This window comes from Talpa europaea (genome assembly GCF_964194135.1).
Source record: "Talpa europaea genome assembly, chromosome: X".
NCBI lineage: Eukaryota > Metazoa > Chordata > Mammalia > Eulipotyphla > Talpidae > Talpa > Talpa europaea.
The window spans coordinates 35,454,277-35,472,067 of record NC_140081.1 but is presented as its reverse complement, the minus strand read 5'-3'; the positions used below and the strand labels follow the sequence as shown (position 1 = coordinate 35,472,067).

At 40.9% G+C, this 17,791-nt stretch overlaps 1 pseudogene across 1 annotated transcript; it reads right to left on the bottom strand.

The window, feature by feature from the left end:
* Positions 1-16,877: 16,877 nt before the first annotated feature.
* LOC311187528 (rRNA-processing protein FCF1 homolog) lies at positions 16,878-17,500 on the bottom strand (annotated as a pseudogene). The gene is made up of 2 exons: positions 17,188-17,500; positions 16,878-17,101 (listed from the first exon to the last, which is right to left on the bottom strand). The product of its transcript is annotated as an rRNA-processing protein FCF1 homolog (transcript).
* Between the last annotated feature and the right edge of the window lie 291 nt (positions 17,501-17,791).

The following is a 17,791-nucleotide window of genomic DNA, read 5'->3' as shown; positions in this document are numbered from 1 at the left end:
CTCCCCTGCGGGGCATTTGCATCTCACTCCCAGGTCAGGATATCTTTTCTGTGCCAAAGCCTTGTCAATGTTTTACAGGTAGACAAGACTCTCCTAAAGGTTCTCCCTCTCATACACAGACTGTGCCTCTGCTTTCCCTGGCCCTGATTTCTCAGCTGTTGCGCCTCAACCCCTTTCTGCTTACTAGAAATAGTTGGAATCTCTCCCCCAGGTACAGGACCCTCTCCAGGTTTCTCTATAGATGTGGGTTTATGCACTTGATTCCCTTACTCTTATTATCTGGGATCCCAGGAGTAAGAGCACACAGGTGTGTTCCCCTTCTTGAATGGAAATTAGAATCTGAATTTTTAACTCTCCTGGATTATCTGGATACATCCCCAAGTATGTAGACTGATGTTTGCAAACTACTGGCAATGGAAAAGTTCTGGGTTTGGGAATGTGATGGATATGAGTTTGCATTCTGACTTTGACCTCTTTACTCCAGTCACATCTATGGACCTGGATTTTCTCCTCTACAAAATGGGAATCATAATGTCTGTCTGATAGAGTTCTGGAAGATATCCATAGATATGGTTGTAAAATACACAACACAGGGATTGGCAGACAGTAGTTGCTGAAAGACTAGGAGTGACCACTTTTTAATGGGAGCAAGTGGGAAATGTGATGGGAAAGATCTGAATGCGGTTTTAGGAGAGCCTGGTGTGCCACAACTTATTCTTGTGGCACTGAGGACCCTTGACAGACTTGTGAGAAGGCTAGTTATTTAATCCCAAAGAATGTGTTGAATTGTTTCCTCTGTCTGATGTGGGGAGGGAGCAAGAAGCCCTTGGCCCAGCAGCTCTTGGGTTAAAATCTTCCTCTGTATCTGAGTTATTTGTAACCTGTTGTCATGGTAACGAGTTTGGCAAGAAAGCTAGTGCTTGCTGCAAGCTCCTGTCAGTGGGGAAGGGAGGCCAATGGGAGAAGATGGAAGATTTGGAAAGGGGGTTCGTCTGTGACCTGTGCTTCACTTTCCTCTGATTTGTTTGAAGCGTTCAGCTGGAGATGAGGGTGACCATCATCCAGGGAGAATGATTGGATGCTAGAGACTCCACTGCTCAATCTCCTGATATGCCAGATGTGAAAATAGACCCACAGGTCCAGCAACTGGCTCAAGGCCACACAGCAAGTTGGGGGACAGAGATAGGACTATACATTTTAAAAAGGGACTCGGGGATCATAGAACTGAAGCATGATGAACATGGAAAGGATCTTTGGAAAGATTTCATCCACCTCTCGACCAACACACATAAGCATGTTGTTATTCATATGGGAAACCTGAAACCCAGTGTTAGAGCTCACTTGGGGTCACACAGAAACCCGGGTGCTGACCTGAGATCAGAAACCAGAAGCCTCAGGTCTCAGGCCTCCCAGGCTTGGTGTTTCCTGAGGGGGTGCAGTCTAGGTTCAAGGTTCAGGAAGCCCTTCTCAACTAACTGCAAAGATAGAGCCCAACAGGTTAAGACTGAATTGACTTCCTTTACCTTTGAGGCCCTCAAAGGTCTCCCTCCTGACACACCTCCTTCTTCTGCAAATATGTGTTTCCTACTGGCGATGGCAATGCTGTTGCCCAAATGGCAGCCCAACCCTGCCCCACCATGGACTACACACACCTGTCACATGCCTTGCCCAACACATCACCCTCAGGGCTAGGCACTGCCTGGCTATTCCATGGGATTCGTTCCTCATGGTTATCATTCTCAGTCTCCTAAGTTCACAGGTGGAAAATTAAAGGACCAGAGGAAACAAAGTGACTGACTCAAGTTCACACTGTGAGTATTAGCCTGAAAACTTCCTCCAGAAACGTCTTTCTGCTCATTCTGTCCCACACTGATTTCTCAGCCCTCAGAGTTCCTCCCACCATTGTCTTTGCCTTCATCACCCCTTGGCACTTGTGCAATGTTTCCCCTGTGTTCTCTGCCTCATGTGCAACCCTAACACCAAACCCCTTCCTCCTCACCAATCACTTACCAGGTCTGGTTGACTCTGTCTCTCAGATCCACCTTCTTTCATCATCTTCTGTCACTGCTCTGCTTCAGTTCAATGTCCCTTACACGAATGACCACAGGTCACCTCCCTGGCTTCCAGCTTCTAGGCTTGCCATCTTCAACCTACTGCTATTCTGTACACCAGCAGTGAGAGGAGATTGACAGCAAATTGAATACATTGCTTTCTTCTGACACGTCTCACCCCTCCCCACAAGGATAAGTTCAAGCTTCTTGTGTGGCAGTGAAGGTCATCCAGGGTTCTGGCCTCTGCCAACACTCTCTAGTCTCATCTCTTGCCGCTCTTGGCCTCACACTGTGCTCTGACCAGGGAGCCAAGTACAAATAGCTCCTAGAATGTGGCAGACTCTCTCTTACCTAGGTGCCCCTGCAATGTCCTCTGCATGAATTTTCTTCACACCGACTCCCCAAACCTGATGAACTCACCTTAATCCAAGCAACTTTCCTGGATTCCCAAGCTGCATTGCATCCTGTCCTCTAGGCTGCCACAGCCCCGAGTTCACCTCTGCTCCTGCCCCTTTTATGATCCTCTTATCAGATCAGAAGCTCCCTGAGGATAGTCCCAGAGGAAGGGACAGTGAATCTTCGTTGTGTGATGAATGAAATTTGAGTATAGTCCCATGTTTGCACACTCTTCTTCTGGACCTTCTCCTGGAAAGACCTCTGCAGACAGATTCACTGGGGAGATTTGCTGGGACACTGACCTCCACAGACCTTCACAACCAATCTCTGCTTCAAGCTGCAGCCTGACTGCTGCTCCTGCCTCCATCCCTGCTTCTTTCATTGCCTATAAATTGGCACCATCAGCCTGTGCCTGGTGTCTCTCAAAGGGCTGTCTCCTGTTAATTTATGCCAATAGCTCTCAAAGGGCTTTAACACTGGCGCCTGTTCTCTGAGACCATTGCCTGCTGACTGGTGCTGTCCAGTACTGCTGACCTGTGACCCTCACTGCTGACCTGTGCAACCAGCACTGCTGACCTGTGTCTTACTGCCCTGAGAGCTATCCACTGCTTCTTATCCTCTGGTGCTATTGCCTCTGGTGCTTTCTGGTTCTGCATCTGGCACTGGCCAGCCCAGTCTTTGAGTAGGTGTCTCTGGCTGCTGTGGTGCCACCTCAGCAGCACCACCTGTAATCACCTCCAGCTGTCATCCTGAGTTGGCTCCTGGGTCACCATTTACCCATGTGCCACCAGCCTCAGGCCCTCATCAAAGGGATAACACCATGTAGTATGAGCAGTCTCTAGTGTGGACTACTGTACACTGTGGACACTGTCTGGTATAGGACAGTTGGCCATTTGTGGCCTTGGAAACATTTTTCCCCCAACTACCCCTTTGTTAAGAAACCCCATTATTGCTGCTCTCTGAACCTGAGTGGTATCTTGCAATTATGAGTGCACAGGTGGAAACCCACAGTGACCTGCGCCCAACCTTTGCACTGTTTTCCTTATAGGTAAGGAAACAGGACACAGGGAGATTTGGTGACTTGCCAAAGCCACACAACTATTTGAGGTCGTGGTGGCATTCTAACTAACTCTGATCAACTCCAAGTCACTTTCCACCTTGTCCCTGCCTCTCCCAACATTTCCTTTGGACACAAGGCTCATGGTAGTTAATGCTGGAGATGTGCCTCAAACCTGGGTCTTAGAGAAACAATGACCAAGCCAGAAGATAGAATAGAAATCAACTTCTGAGCATCTACTCTGAACTTGTGCCATGGGAACACCCGGAAAAATGACGGGGAGGGGTGGGCCTTGAATATTTATTGAGCTTCTATAACCCACTCAGGTCTCTCTTAACACTTAACATAAATTCTTTTTTAAAAAAGATTTATTTATTTATACATAGAAGAACTGGAGTACAGGCCAGAGCTGTGGGGGGTGAGAGGATCCACCAGAGACAGAGTGGGGAACAGAACAGGCAGATTGACTGAAATACACTGCTGAGGCGAGCAGTGGGCAAGGCAGGAGCGGTCTTGCCTCGCCATGTGGGTTTCTCCCTGGCCGGCTGGGGATCGAACTCATGCTGCAGAGGCTGCGGACAGCTTCATAGTGTGGTGCTTAACCCCTTGCACCACCAGGGAGGCCCTTAACATAAATTCTTAACACTCAAAGCAGCCGCTTTATGTGGAACTTATTAATGTCCTATTTTATCTCTGAAAACTGGAGGCTGCTAGAGAGGAAGTGACTCACACAAGTTTAGGCACCTAATAAGCAACAAGGACAGGAATCGAATAGAAATATCAGGCTCACAATGAAAGGGGACCAGCCAAGGCTCAGAAGCAAATTGGAACATGACTTGTGCAAAGGGCTGGGAGAGGAGCAGCAGGTCATGAGATGCCTGGCCTAGAGGAGGGACTGGTGGGGGTCGTGCTGTGAAGGGAAGGGGAGACTTGATGATGGAGGGACCAGAACTAGAACGGCAGCCTCAGAAAGGACACTTCCTTCTTTAAAATACACACACACACACATGCACACGCACACAAAAACATATATAGTGTATTAACACATATTCTCTTTATATGGTTATATATGAGTAAAATTTTTTTGATGCTAAAAGCTCACTAAATATATTTCAATGTTTGTCTTTGGGGGAAAGGAATGATAGTGGGGCATGGCAATTATGGAGAATAAATAAAATGAACAAACAAGGGAATCGAGAGGACCCTTGAAGGAAGCAATGATGACAATATGCCTAAACTGCAGGCCTGGGGAACTCACCCTTGCCCCGAAGTCCCCAAATGATAAAATTAATGCCTCTTCCTCTGAGTAATATATGCTCTTTGATGATAATTTTGGGAAAAAAACACATCCTACCACTCAAGCACAACCAATGTTAGCATACTGGTGTGCTTAGTCTTTATTTTATGCCTAAAAAAACATGTTTGAGATCATGGTGTGTATTCAATTATATACTGCCATTTTCACATAAATGTTTTCACATCAAAATTTTTACAGACATAATTTTAAAGGTTGCAAACTTTTTCATTGGTGGCTATACCTAAGGCATTCCTTTCTATGTGGGTCTTGGCATTCCTTTTATTACTTTTCTTTCTTTTTCCTTTTTTTGGGGGGGCATAATGGCTTTAATTTAATTTTCCTTGTGGAGAAAAGTGCATGTTTTTCTAAATGGACATCAAAGAATCACTTACACAGAACCACACCCAGGATACAAATGACCAGGTCAAAAGCTCTCACCATAGTGTTTCAGGATCATTAGGGAGAAGTCAGCCAGTGGAACCAGTGCTTGACACTGAGAACAAACTTTACCCCATATTCTTTCTTTTTTTTTTTTTCAAAAAGATTTATTTATTTTTTTATACAAGCACTGGGTACAGTAAGAAGCGCGGGAGGGTGAGAGAATTCAGCAGAGCCAGAGCGGGGAGCAGAACAGGCAGACTGACGAAATACACTGCTGAGGGGAGCAGAGGGGGCGGCAGGAGAGGTCTCTCACGTCATGTGGGACCCTCGCCGGGTGGCCGGGGATCAAACCGGTGCTGCAGAGGCTGCAGGCATCTTCGCAACCCAGCGCTCAACTGCTGCACCACCAGGGGAGGCCCCTACTTTTCTTTCTTTAGAATTGTTTCACCAGGTTTTAGGCTTTGGTCTTGTTTTGATAGATAGATGAAAGAGAGATTGTTGTTTTAGAGACTGTTAAGTAAAGATTGTTGGAAGCAGTAGTTTGTGAGGGGAACTATGGAGTATGTTAACCATGCACAAGAAAATCTTCAGATGATATGAGAAAGTAAAGTGAGGTTAGGTTTGTTTCTCGCTCCTCACCCTCAGTTCTCCACTGGGGATCTTTAATGTTCATGCTTCCTTTTATGTCCTCTACACAAGCAGTCTAAGCCTATACACAAGTGTGTGTGCATATATGTTCTAATGTTTGATGGCTATATTGAGATATAAATCACATACTACACAATCCACTCAATGGCTTTTAGATTATTTGTCGATTTGTGCAACTGTCATCACTATTAATTTTAGAATATTTTCATTACCCCAAAAGGAACTTTATAACCCTTGCTGTCATCCCAACCCCCCATTTCCTCATCCCTAGGCAACTCTAGTCTACTTTGTCTCTATAGATTTGTCCATTCTGAACATTTCATATAAATGGGGCCATACAATATGTATCTTTCTGCTAATGGCTTCTTTCACTTAGCATAATGTTTTTCAGGTTCATCCATATTGTAACATGATCAAAACTGTACTCCTTTTGAATATATAGATTTTATGTATTTTTTTTCTTGTTGGCATAGTTTTTATTTTTTTTAATTTAAATTTTATTTTTATATTCCCCATACAATTACAACCCCCTTATTTTTACCCCAAGCCCTCCTTTCCCCACCCCCCAACCCCCATAGTGTCTCTTGTTCATAGTTATTTGTTGATTTTGATGTTTTCTTTCTTATAGTTATTCTTTTTCCTGGACCCTTATTTAAGTTTTCTAGATTCCTGCTTTGAGTGAGACCATCCGGTATTTTTCTTTTTCTTTCTGGCTTATTTCGCTGAGCATGATCCCTTCCAGCGCCATCCATGTTGCTGCAAATTGCATGTGTTTATCTTTTTTGAATGCTGAGTAATATTCCATAGTGTATATGTACCACATCTTCTTGATCCAGTCATCTATTTTGGGGCATTTGGGCTGTTTCCAAAGCTTAGCTATTGTAAATAGTGCTGCTATAAACATAGGGGTGCAGGTGCTCTTCGGAATGGATGTTTCTGTGTCCTTTGGGTAAATACCTAGGAGTGGAATTGCTGGATCATATGGAAGCTCTATGTTTAGTAGGTCAAGAAATCTCCACACAGCTCTCCATAGTGGTTGGACCAGTTTGCACTCCCACCAACAGTGCAGGAGAGTTCCTTTTTCTCCACAATCTCGCCAACATTTGTTGTTGCTAGTTTTTTTTTTATATGTGCCATTCTCACTGGTGTAAAAGGGTATCTCATTGTAGTTTTGATTTGCATTTCCCTGATTACAAGTGATGTTGAACATTTTTTCCATGCCTGTTGGTCATTTGCATTTCCTCTTTGGAGAAGTTTCTTTTTAGCTCTTCTGCTGATTTTTTGACTGGATTATTTTGTTTGTTTTTGTTGAGTCTCATCAGCTCTTTGTACATTTTTGTGATCAGTCCTTTATCATTAGTGTTGTGTGCAAAAATGTTCTCCCAGTCGGTGGGGATTCTCTTTGTTTTGGTTATTGTCTCTTGCTGTGCAGAAGCTCTTTAATTTGATGTAGTCCCAGCTGCTTATCTTTGCCTTCACTATCACTGCTTTGGGTGATGTGTCTGTAAAGATGTCTTTGATGTGCATATCATGGAATGTTTTGCCTATATTTCCTTCTATATGTTTTATGGTTTCAGGTCTTATGTCTAGTTCTTTAATCCATTTTGAGTTGGTTTTTGTGCATGGTGTTAGGTAGAGGTCAAGCTTCATTCTTTTGCATGTAGTGACCCATTTTTCCCAGCACCATTTATTGAACAAACCTTCTTTGCTCCAATGCATAGTCTTTGCTCCTTTGTCAAAGATTAGTAGACCATAAATCTGTGGGTTTATTTCTGGATTTTCTATTCGATTCCATTGGTCTGTGTGTCTGTTCTTGTTCCAATACCATGCAGTTTTGATGATTATGGCTTTGTAGTAGAGTTTGAAGTCTGGGAGTGTGATGCCTCCATTCCCTTCTTTTTTTTTCAAGAGAGCTTTGGCTGTTCGGGGTTTTTTGTGGTTCCATATGAATTTCATCAATAGTTGTTCTATTTCTTTTAAGAATGACATTGAAATTTTTATTGGAACAGCATTGAATCTGTATATTGCTTTTGGTAGGATGGCCATTTTAATAATGTTTATTTTTCCAATCTATGAGCAGGGGATGTCTTTCCATTTCTTTGTGTCTTCTTCTATTTCTTTTAACAGTGTTTTATACTATTCTTTGTATAGGTCCTTTACCTCTTTTGTTAGATTTATTCCCATGTATTTGATTTTTTTTGTTTCGATAGTAAAAGGGATCCTTTTTTTTTTATTTCTTCTTCTTTGGATTTATTGTTGGTGTATAGGAAGGCTACTGATTTTTGCGTGTTGATTTTGTATCCTGCCACTTTACCGAACTGATTAATTAGATGAATTAGTTTTTCTGTGGAGTTTTTGGGGTTCTCTATGTATATTACCATATCATCTGCAAATAGTGATAGTTTGACTTCTTCTTTTCCTATTTGGATTCCTTGTATGTCTTCCTCTTGTCTTATTGCTCTGGCTAGGACTTCCAGTATTATATTGAAAAGCAGTGGTGAGAGTGGACATCCTTGTCTTGTTCCAGATCTTAATGGAATTGCTTTCAGCTTTTCGCCATTGAGAATGATACTGGCTGTTGGCTTGTCATATATGGCCTTTATGATGTTGAGGTATGTTCCTTGTATCCCAAGAATTTCAAGGGCTTTTATCATGAATGTGTGTTGCACTTTGTCGAAAGCTTTCTTGGCATCTATTGATATTATCATATGGTTTTTATATTTCTTTTTGTTGATGTATTGGATAACATTGATTGATTTTCAGATGTTGAACCATCCTTGTGTCCCTGGAATGAATCCTACTTGGTCGTGGTGAATTATCTTATGGATACATTGTTGGATTCTGATAGCTAAGGTTTATTGAGGATTTTTGCATCAGTGTTCATTAGGGAGATTGGCTGTAATTTTCTTTTTTTGTGTTGTCCTTGTTCGGTTTTGGTATTAGTGTAATGTTGGCTTCATACAACGTGTTTGGTGTTATCCCTTCCTTCTCAATTTTTTGGAAGAGTTTGTGAAGGACAGGCACTAATTCGTTTCTGAATGTTTGGTAGAATTCATTTGTAAATCCATCAGGTGCTGGGCTTTTGTTTGTGGGAAGGTTTTTGATTACCATTTCAATTTCTCTGCTTGTAATTGGTCTGTTTAGGTGTTCTATTTCTTCTTTCTCTAGCTTTGGGTGATTGTAGAGTTGCAGGAATTTGTCCATCTCCTCTAGATCGTTGAACTTGTTTTCAAATAACTGTTCATAGTAGTTACTGATTATTCTTTTGATTTCTGCTGTGTCCGTTGTGATTTCTCCTCTTTCATTTATGATCCTGTTTATTTGTGCTTTCTCCCTTTTTTCCTTTGTGAACCTGGCTAGGGGTTTGTCTATTTTATTGATTTTTTTGAAGAACCAGCTCTTGGTTTCATTGATCTTTTGGATTTTTTTTTTTTTTTAGTTTCAATTTCATTTATTTCTGCTTTGGTTTGTATTATTTCTTTTCTTCTACTGGTTTTGGGGTTTTTTTTGTTGTTCTTTTTCTAGATCTTTGAGCTTCGAGATTAGGTTGTTTCTTTGAGTTCTTTCTTGTTTCTTGATGTGAGCCTCTATTGCTATATATTTTCCTCTTATTACTGCTTTTGCTGCATCCCATACATTTAGGAAATTGGTATCCTCCTTTAGACTTTATATATTTTAAAGATTTATTTATTTATGCATACAAGAACTGAGGTACAGGCCAGAGGTGTGGGGGGTGAGAGGACTCACCAGAGACAGAGAAGGGAACAGAACAGGCAGATCAACTGAAATACACTGCTGAGGGGAGTGGTGGGCGAGTCAGGAGAGGTCTGCTGCACCTTGTGGGTTGCTCCCTGGCCAGGGATCAAACTCATTCCACGGCGAGTGTGGATAGCTTCATAGGCTGCGTCTCAACCCCTTGCACCACCAGGGAGGCCCTATAGTGTTTATATTTTTAGCAATTTTAGGTCTACTACAGAAAAAAAAGGACAGAAAATGCACAGATTTCCTATATACCTCCTCACCTCACCCAATTTTCCCTGACACTTAAAGCTTGTGTTAGTGTGGTATATTCATTACAATTGATGAGAAAATACTAATACATCTTTATTTTGTCCTTTTCCACAGCTATTGAGGTAAAATTGACAACAATAGTATTCTTAACTAATACTTTACATTAGGGTTCCCTCTTTGTGTTTTACATTCTTTGGCTTTTGACAAATGTATACTGACAGGTATCCACTATTGTATTAGCATAAGAGCAGTTTCACTGCCCTAAAAACATCCCATGTTCCACCTATTTACCCTTTTCTCTTTCTCCCTGAACCCTTGGACATCACTGATGTCTTTATTGTCTTCATACTTTCTCCTTTTTTCAGTGTGTCATGTAGTTGAAATCATACAGTAAGTCTTCAGACTGGCTTCTTTCATTTCATAATGTGCAGTATGATTGCTCCCTGAATAACATTCTATTGTGTCTGGACATACCACCATTTGTTTATTCACTCACAAATTGAAGGACATTTTGCTTTCATGTCTGGGCAAATATGAATAAATCTGCTATAAGCATTCAAGAGCAGGTTCTTGTGTAGATATAAGGTTTTATCTCATTAGGGTAAATATCTAGGAATATGATTACTGGATCTTATGGTAAGAGCATATTTAGTTCCATAAGGAACTGCCAAACTGTATTCTAGGGGAATTGTACTATTTCGCATTCCCACTAGCAATAAGTGAGAGTTCCCATTGCTCCACATCCTCACCAATATTTGATGTTATCAGTGTTTTGGGTTTTAGCCACAGTCAAAGGTGGATGGTAGTATTTCATTGTTGTTTTGATTTGCAATTCCCAGATGTAGAACATCTTTTAATATGCTTATATGCCATCTGTTTATCTTTTTTGGTGAGTTGTTTGTTTTTAAATTGGATTGTTTGCTTTCTTATTGTTTAGTTCTTTGTGTATTTTGGATACCAGTCTTTTCATGTTGTTGTTAGTTTTTCAACAAGGTTTATCTATTTTTTAATGAGTTTTGAAATAAGTTATTAATTTTTAAATTGTTTTACATCCTCATTAATATTTTGACAGCATAGGCTTTCTCCCTTCAGGTGTGGTTACCGTGGCTCACCTACCACCAAAGCACCATAGTCCTCTACCATAGCCCATGGTGCTCTCCCTTTCCGTTCTCCTCCCCACCTTGATGCCTCAGATCTATGGTCAGCTTTTGAGGGTTGGTTTTAAAATTTGTCTTTGTCTGACCCTTTGTTTGATTTCTTTGTATTCCATATATAAGTGAGATCATCCAGTGTTTATGTTTCTCCTTTGGGTGTACTTCACTTAGGATAAGCCCAATACTAATCTTTTTATCAGATAAATGTTTTGCACGTATTTCTACCCAGTGTATGGCTTGTCTTTTCATTCTCCAGTGTTTTCCACTAAGTAGGTATTTTTAACTTCTTTTAAAATTGTATTACTTTATTTATTTATTTTTTTTTAAAAGATTTATTTATTTGTTTGTCTGTTTATCCATACAAGCACTGGGTACAGTCAGAAGCGCGGGAGGGTGAGAGAATTCACCAGAGCCAGAGCGGGGAGCAGAGCAGGCAGAAGGACCAAAGTACACTGCTGAGGGGAGCAGCGGGTGGCAGGAGAGGTCTGCGCGCCATGTGGGACCCTCCTCCGGTGGCCAGGGAGCAGCCGGGGATCGAACCGGCGCTGCATAGGCTGCCAGCAGCTTCGTAACCCAGCGCTCAACCGCTGCGCCACCACGGAGGCCCAAAATTGTATTACTTTAAAAAAATTTGTTTGGGCCTCCCCGGTGGTGCAGCGGGTTGAGCGCAGCACTGTGAAGCTGTTTGCAGCCTCTGCAGTGAGGGTTCGATTGCCAGCCAGCCAGGGAGATTCTCACGTGGTGCAGCAGACCTCTCCTGTCTCACCTGCTACTCCCCTCAGCAGTGTATTTTGGTCAGTTGTCTGCCTGTTCTGCTCCCCGCTCTGTCTCTGGTAAATCCTCTCACCCTCCCACACCTCTGACCTGTACCCCAGCTCTTCTATAAAATAAATAAATCCTTTTAAAAATTTGTATTTATTTATTTTTGCATAGAAGAACTGGGGTGGAGGCCGGAGGTGGGGGGGTGAGAGGATTCACCAGAGACAGAGTGGGGAGCAGAACAGGTGGATCTACTGAAATACACTGCTAAGGGGAGCAGCGGGCGAGGCAGGAGAGGTCTGCTGTGCCATATGAGGGTTAGCTCCCTGCCTGGGGATTGAACTCAGGCCACAGTGGTGGTAGCACTGAGACTTAACCCCTAGGCCAACAGGGAGGCCCCTGTATTACTTTTTATTGTGGTAACATTAGTATACAACACCATATATGATTCAAAGGTACAGGTTCATACCTGTTCAGATTTATGATACCAAACCACACCCATCAGTAAGGCACCATAGTTAGATGTTTTTCATCTAACATTAATGAAACCCAATGTACCAATTTTCCCTTTCACAGATTGTATGTTTGGTGTTGTTTCTACCCATTGCCAAACCCAAGGTCACCTAGGTTTTTCCCTATGTTATATTCTAGATATTTTATAGTTTTGTGTTTTATACTCAGGGCTGATGATCCATCTGGAGTTAATTTTTATAAAAGTATAAGGTCTGTGTCTAGATTGTCCTTGCATATAAATGTTGGGTTGTTTAAGCACCATTTGTTGCAAAGTCTTTGGTTTCTCCTTTGAATTGCCATTGCTCCTTTCTCAAACATCATTTGATGCTATTTGTGTGGATCAATTTCTGGGCTTTCTGTTGTGTTCTGTTAGTTTATATGTCTCTCTTTCACCAATAGTACACTGTCTCAATTACTGTAGCTTTTTTTAGATTAATTTATTTATTCATACAAGAACTGGGGTACAGGCCAGAGGTGCAGAGGGTGAGAGGATTCACCAGAGACAGAGTGGGGAGTAGAACAGGCAGACTGACTGAAATACACTGCTGAGGGGAGCAGCAGGCAAGACAGGAAAGGTCTGCTGCACCATGTGTGTTGCTCCCTGGCCAGGGATCGAATTCGTGCTGCAGTGGCTGCAGACTTCTTCATAGGTTGCGTCTTAACCCCTTGCGCCACCAGGGAGCTCCTCAATTACTGTAGTTTTATAGTAAGTCTCAAAGTCAAGTAGTGTCATTCCTCACACTTTGTTTTCATCCTTCAATATGGTGTTGACTATTCTGGGTTTTTCTGTAGTAACAGACAAACTTTAGTATCAGTTTGTCAGTGTCTACAAATTAACTTGGTGGGCACTTTATTAAGATTGTTTTGAATCTCTAGGTCAAGTTTAGAAGAAGTGATTTTTTTTTTTAAATATAGAGCATGGGTTCCTTTTTTTATTTGTAATGACATAAGCAGGGAGGAAAATCTCACATTCACAGAGAAAATCACAACTGGATTCAATAGGAATTAAGTATTTGTGTGGAAAGTCCTGCCTCCTGTTCCTGTCCAGTGCATGTACAGATGGGTATATGTCTATGCCCCTCACCTGCTCCTACCAGGGTTCCCTCTTCAGCAGGTTCCTGGACCAACTGTTCTGCCTGTGGGACTGAGCACTAAAACTAAGAGGATCTACCTCACATAAAGTAGAGGTAAAACCTTGATTTCTAGACCTGTGCACCATCCACACCTTCCAATCTTACTAGGCGTTGTTGTAGGCCCCTCCTCAACACCACACACAGATATTAACAGCTCTCCTGCCACATACATTCAATCTCAGTCACAAAGAGGGACTACTTACATCTATAAGAATTACATTTTATATAATTACTTATAAGAATTACATTTTATATAATTTATCCAGAAGTACCTCTAGTACCTCAGGAACGCTGCCTGGGACAGCATTTGAGCCTTTTCTTTACAAAGACATAACTAAACAGCTAATTCCTAACCAGTGGCATTTGTACTTAAGTACTTCAGTGAACTAAGCTTGAAGAAATTTAAAGGTCATTTACAAAAATTAATTACTTTCTTAAAAATGTTTAAATATATATGTGCATATATATATTTAATTAAGATATATATTCATACTTCTCCCAAAGATAGGCATGACAGCAAGGCTCTTGGACAAGGATACAAGGTTTTTAAAAAAAATTTTTGTAGAAGAACTGGGGTATAGGCCAGAGGTGCGGGCCTGGGTGGGGTGGTAAGAGGATTCACCAGAGACAGAATGGGGAGCAGAACAGGCAGATTTACTGAAATACACTGCTGCGGGGAGCAGCAGGTGAGTCAGGAGAGGTCTGCTGCACCATGTGTGGGTTAACTCCCTGCCCAGGATCGAACTCAGGCTGTAGCCGTGATAGCACTGATACCTAACACCTACACCTCTATGGAGGCCCCTGGGATATATGGCTTGGGAACAAAGGAAGAAAAGGGGGAGGGTGGAAGCCATGTTGGAGAAAATAACTAATACAGAATTTTATTTCATTTCTATTTTTCATTTTTAATTAATTTATCAATCATTTAAATGTTGGTATAACTTTGAGTTTACATTTTACTCCCTCATACATATGCATGCTTCACTCACCCTCCAACACAACTCCCGTGTCAATTCCCTATCCTTCTATCCCTCCACCCTCCCCCCATTCCCTCTGGTAACCAGTATACTTTTCACAAAGCCTAGGAATTGTTTTTGATATGCTTTGCTAGTATATTTTTTTGTTATTTATATTACACAGGTGAGTAAAACCATCCAAATCTTTCACTTTCTGACTTATTTCACTTAGCATAATCACCTGAAGGCCCATCCATTTTGTTCCAAAATGCACTATTTTATATTTTTAAATACCTGAATAGTATTCCATTGAGTATATATTCTACAGCTTCTTTATCCAGTTGTCCGTCTTTTGGCACTTAGGTTAGTTCCATGACTTGCAATTGTGGAAAGTGCTGCTATGAACATAGGCAGGCATAATTTTTTTTTTATTTGGGTTTTCATATTTTTTGAGTAATTACCTAGCAGAGGTATTACTGGATCATACGGGATTTCCATTTTTACTTTGATGAATCTCTATACTACTTTTTACAGAGGTTGTAGCAACAGTGGATAAGAATTCCTTTTTCTCTACATCCTCACCAACTTTGTTGTTTCTTTTTGATATAAACCATTCACACAGGAGTGAGTCAGCGCCTCACTGTGGTTTTGATTTTCATTTCCTTTATTTAAGTGATGTTCAAGAATTTTGTATGTGCCTGTAGGTCATCTGAATATCTTCTTTATAAAAATGTCTATTTAAGTCTTGTGTCCATTTTTTTGATTGGGTTGTCAATTTTTTTTGGTGTGTCATAGAAATACTTTATATACATATTGCAAATTAACCCCTTTTCAGATGTGTGATGGTCAAATATACTCTCCAAGTCTGTAGGTTGACTTTTTGTTTTTGTGATGGTTTCTTTTTATTTATTTATTTTTCTTTTTTAAAAAAGATTTATTTTATTTATGCATACAAGAACTGGGGTGTAGGCCAGAGGTGCAGTTGTGAGAAGAGTCACCAGAGACAGAGTGGGGAGCAGCAGAACAGGCGGATCTACTGAAATACACTGCTGAGGGGAGCATTCATGCCACAGTGGCTGACCATAGCTTGATAGTGCTGTGACTTAACCCCTGTGTCACCAGGGAGGCCCCCTGGGCTGGTTTCTTTTGATATACAAAGCCTTTTTGTTTGATGTAGTCCAACTTGTTTATTTTTGCTTTTGTTTCCCTTGCTGCTGGTTTGTGTCCCCCAATACAATTCTGAAGTTTTATGTTTTCTTTTAAGTATTTTATAGTTTCAGCTCTTAAATTCAAATCTTTAATTCATGTTGAATTAATTTTTGAGTATGGAGTTAAGTATGGATCTAGTTTCATCGCTTTTTTTTTTTTTTTGCATGTGGCTGTCCATATGCTCAACATCATTTGTTAAAGAGGCTTTCTTTTTTCCATTGTATGTTCAAGGCTCCCTTGTCAAATATTAACTGTCCATATCTGTTTTATTCCATTGGTCTGTGTTTCTGTTTTGGTTGCAATACCATACTGTTTTGATTTCTGTTGCAGTGTAGTATAGTTTGAAGTTAGGGAGTGTGAAATCTCCATTTTTCTTCTTTTTGTCAGGATTACTTTGGTTATCAGGGGTCTTTTGTGGTTCCATACAAATTTGTAATTGTTTATTCTATATTCTTGAAAAAAGTCTTTGGGACTTTTTTTAAAGATTTATTTATTTATGCACACAAAAGCTGGGGTACAGGCCAGAGATGCGGGGGGTGAGAGGACCCACCAGAGACAGATGAGGAACAGAACATGCAGACTGACCAAAGTACACTGTTGAGTAGAGCAGCAGGTGAGTCAGGAGCGGTCTGCTGCACCATGTGGGTTGCTCCCTGGCCAGCTGGGGCATGAACTCATGCAGCAAAGGCTGCAGATTGCTTCATAGTGCGGTGCTTTAACCCCTTGCACCACCAGGGAGGCCCTCTTTGGGATTTTGATAGGGTTTTTTTTTTTTTTTGGCATTGAATCTGTAAATTGCTTTAGGTAATATGGCTGTTTTAATGATACTTATTCTTCCAAACCATGAACATAGGATAGCTTTCCATTTTTTTGTGTCTTCTTTTATTTTCTTTACCAGAGTTTTTGTAGTTTTCATGGTATAAGTACTTCATCTCCTTTGTTAAGTTTACTCCCAGGTATTTCATTCTTTTGGTGGATTGTAAATGGGATTTAAAAACAATTTTTTTAAATTCATCATTTGCATACAGAAATGCAACTGATTTTTCTATGTGAGAAATTACCTGATTTATAAAAAGATGCAACAAATTTTTAAATATAGAAAGTATCATTTTCAAAACATCAGAGAGTGTATTCAGCTGATAACAGAACGAATAGAGTAGACTAGCAACAATTCATGCTATAGCATGTTTAATGAACTGGTGGCAGAGAAAGTTGTTTGAAGGAAGGCAGAGGAACTTGATTGTTTAAGAAATAGAATCAAGAGGCCCCATAATCATCTGTAACTATGATTAGAAATGTACATGATGGGAATTCAAGTGATCTTAGATTCTTCACTTAAGGTCTGGTCAATTGTGGCCACAATGCGGCACTTGTGATGAGCTACTCTCTGTATTAAGCAGTCCTCTGCTTAGGTTCCTTTGGTGTGCATGATAATCATTCAACTCTTGGATCCTTGGCAATCACAAGTGCCATTTGAGACTTCTGTCCTATTTTCTTAATTTTAGCCATTACAGTCAGTTATAAAGGGATGCCATGCTTAGTGTCTTCCTCATACAGAATCACCCAAGTTCCACTCTTATAGTCATAGTAATCCCTAGTTCAGACTACTCTTTATTATTTACTTGGCATACAAACAGTCCATCATTCATGGCACTAAGTCCAATTTGGCTTTAATGGAAAAGTTGATAAAGTTGGTGTCAACCAGGGTGTGGTAAGGTGGGTCCAGGTGTGTATTATAATGGAAGAATAGGCATGAAGGGTGTTGGTTGACTTCTCTTTCCTTGAGTGTAATGGAATCTTTCTTTTCTTTCATTTTTGGTTTTAATCTATCCTTTTCTTTAAGTCTCTGCTCTCTGAGGCTAAGCATTTGCTTCATGGTCGCATACGTCCGTGTTTTCTTTTGCTTCCCCATGTTCAAGCTGCACTGCTGTTTCTTTGCAACTGATTTTTAGATATTGATTTTGTATCCTGCCACTTTATTTATTATTTCTAGTAGTTTTGGTGCAGTCATTTGGAATTCCTATGTATATAATCGTGTCATATTCAAATAGTGATAGCTTCACTTCTTTTCCAGTTTGGATCAGTTGTATGTCTTTCTCTTGTTTAATTGCTCTGGCTAGGACTTCCAGTACTATGTTGAACAGTAGTGGTGAAAGTGGCCTCCTTGTCTTATTCCTGATCTTAGTGGAAATGCTTTCAGGTTTGTTTTTTTTTTAGAACTTTTGA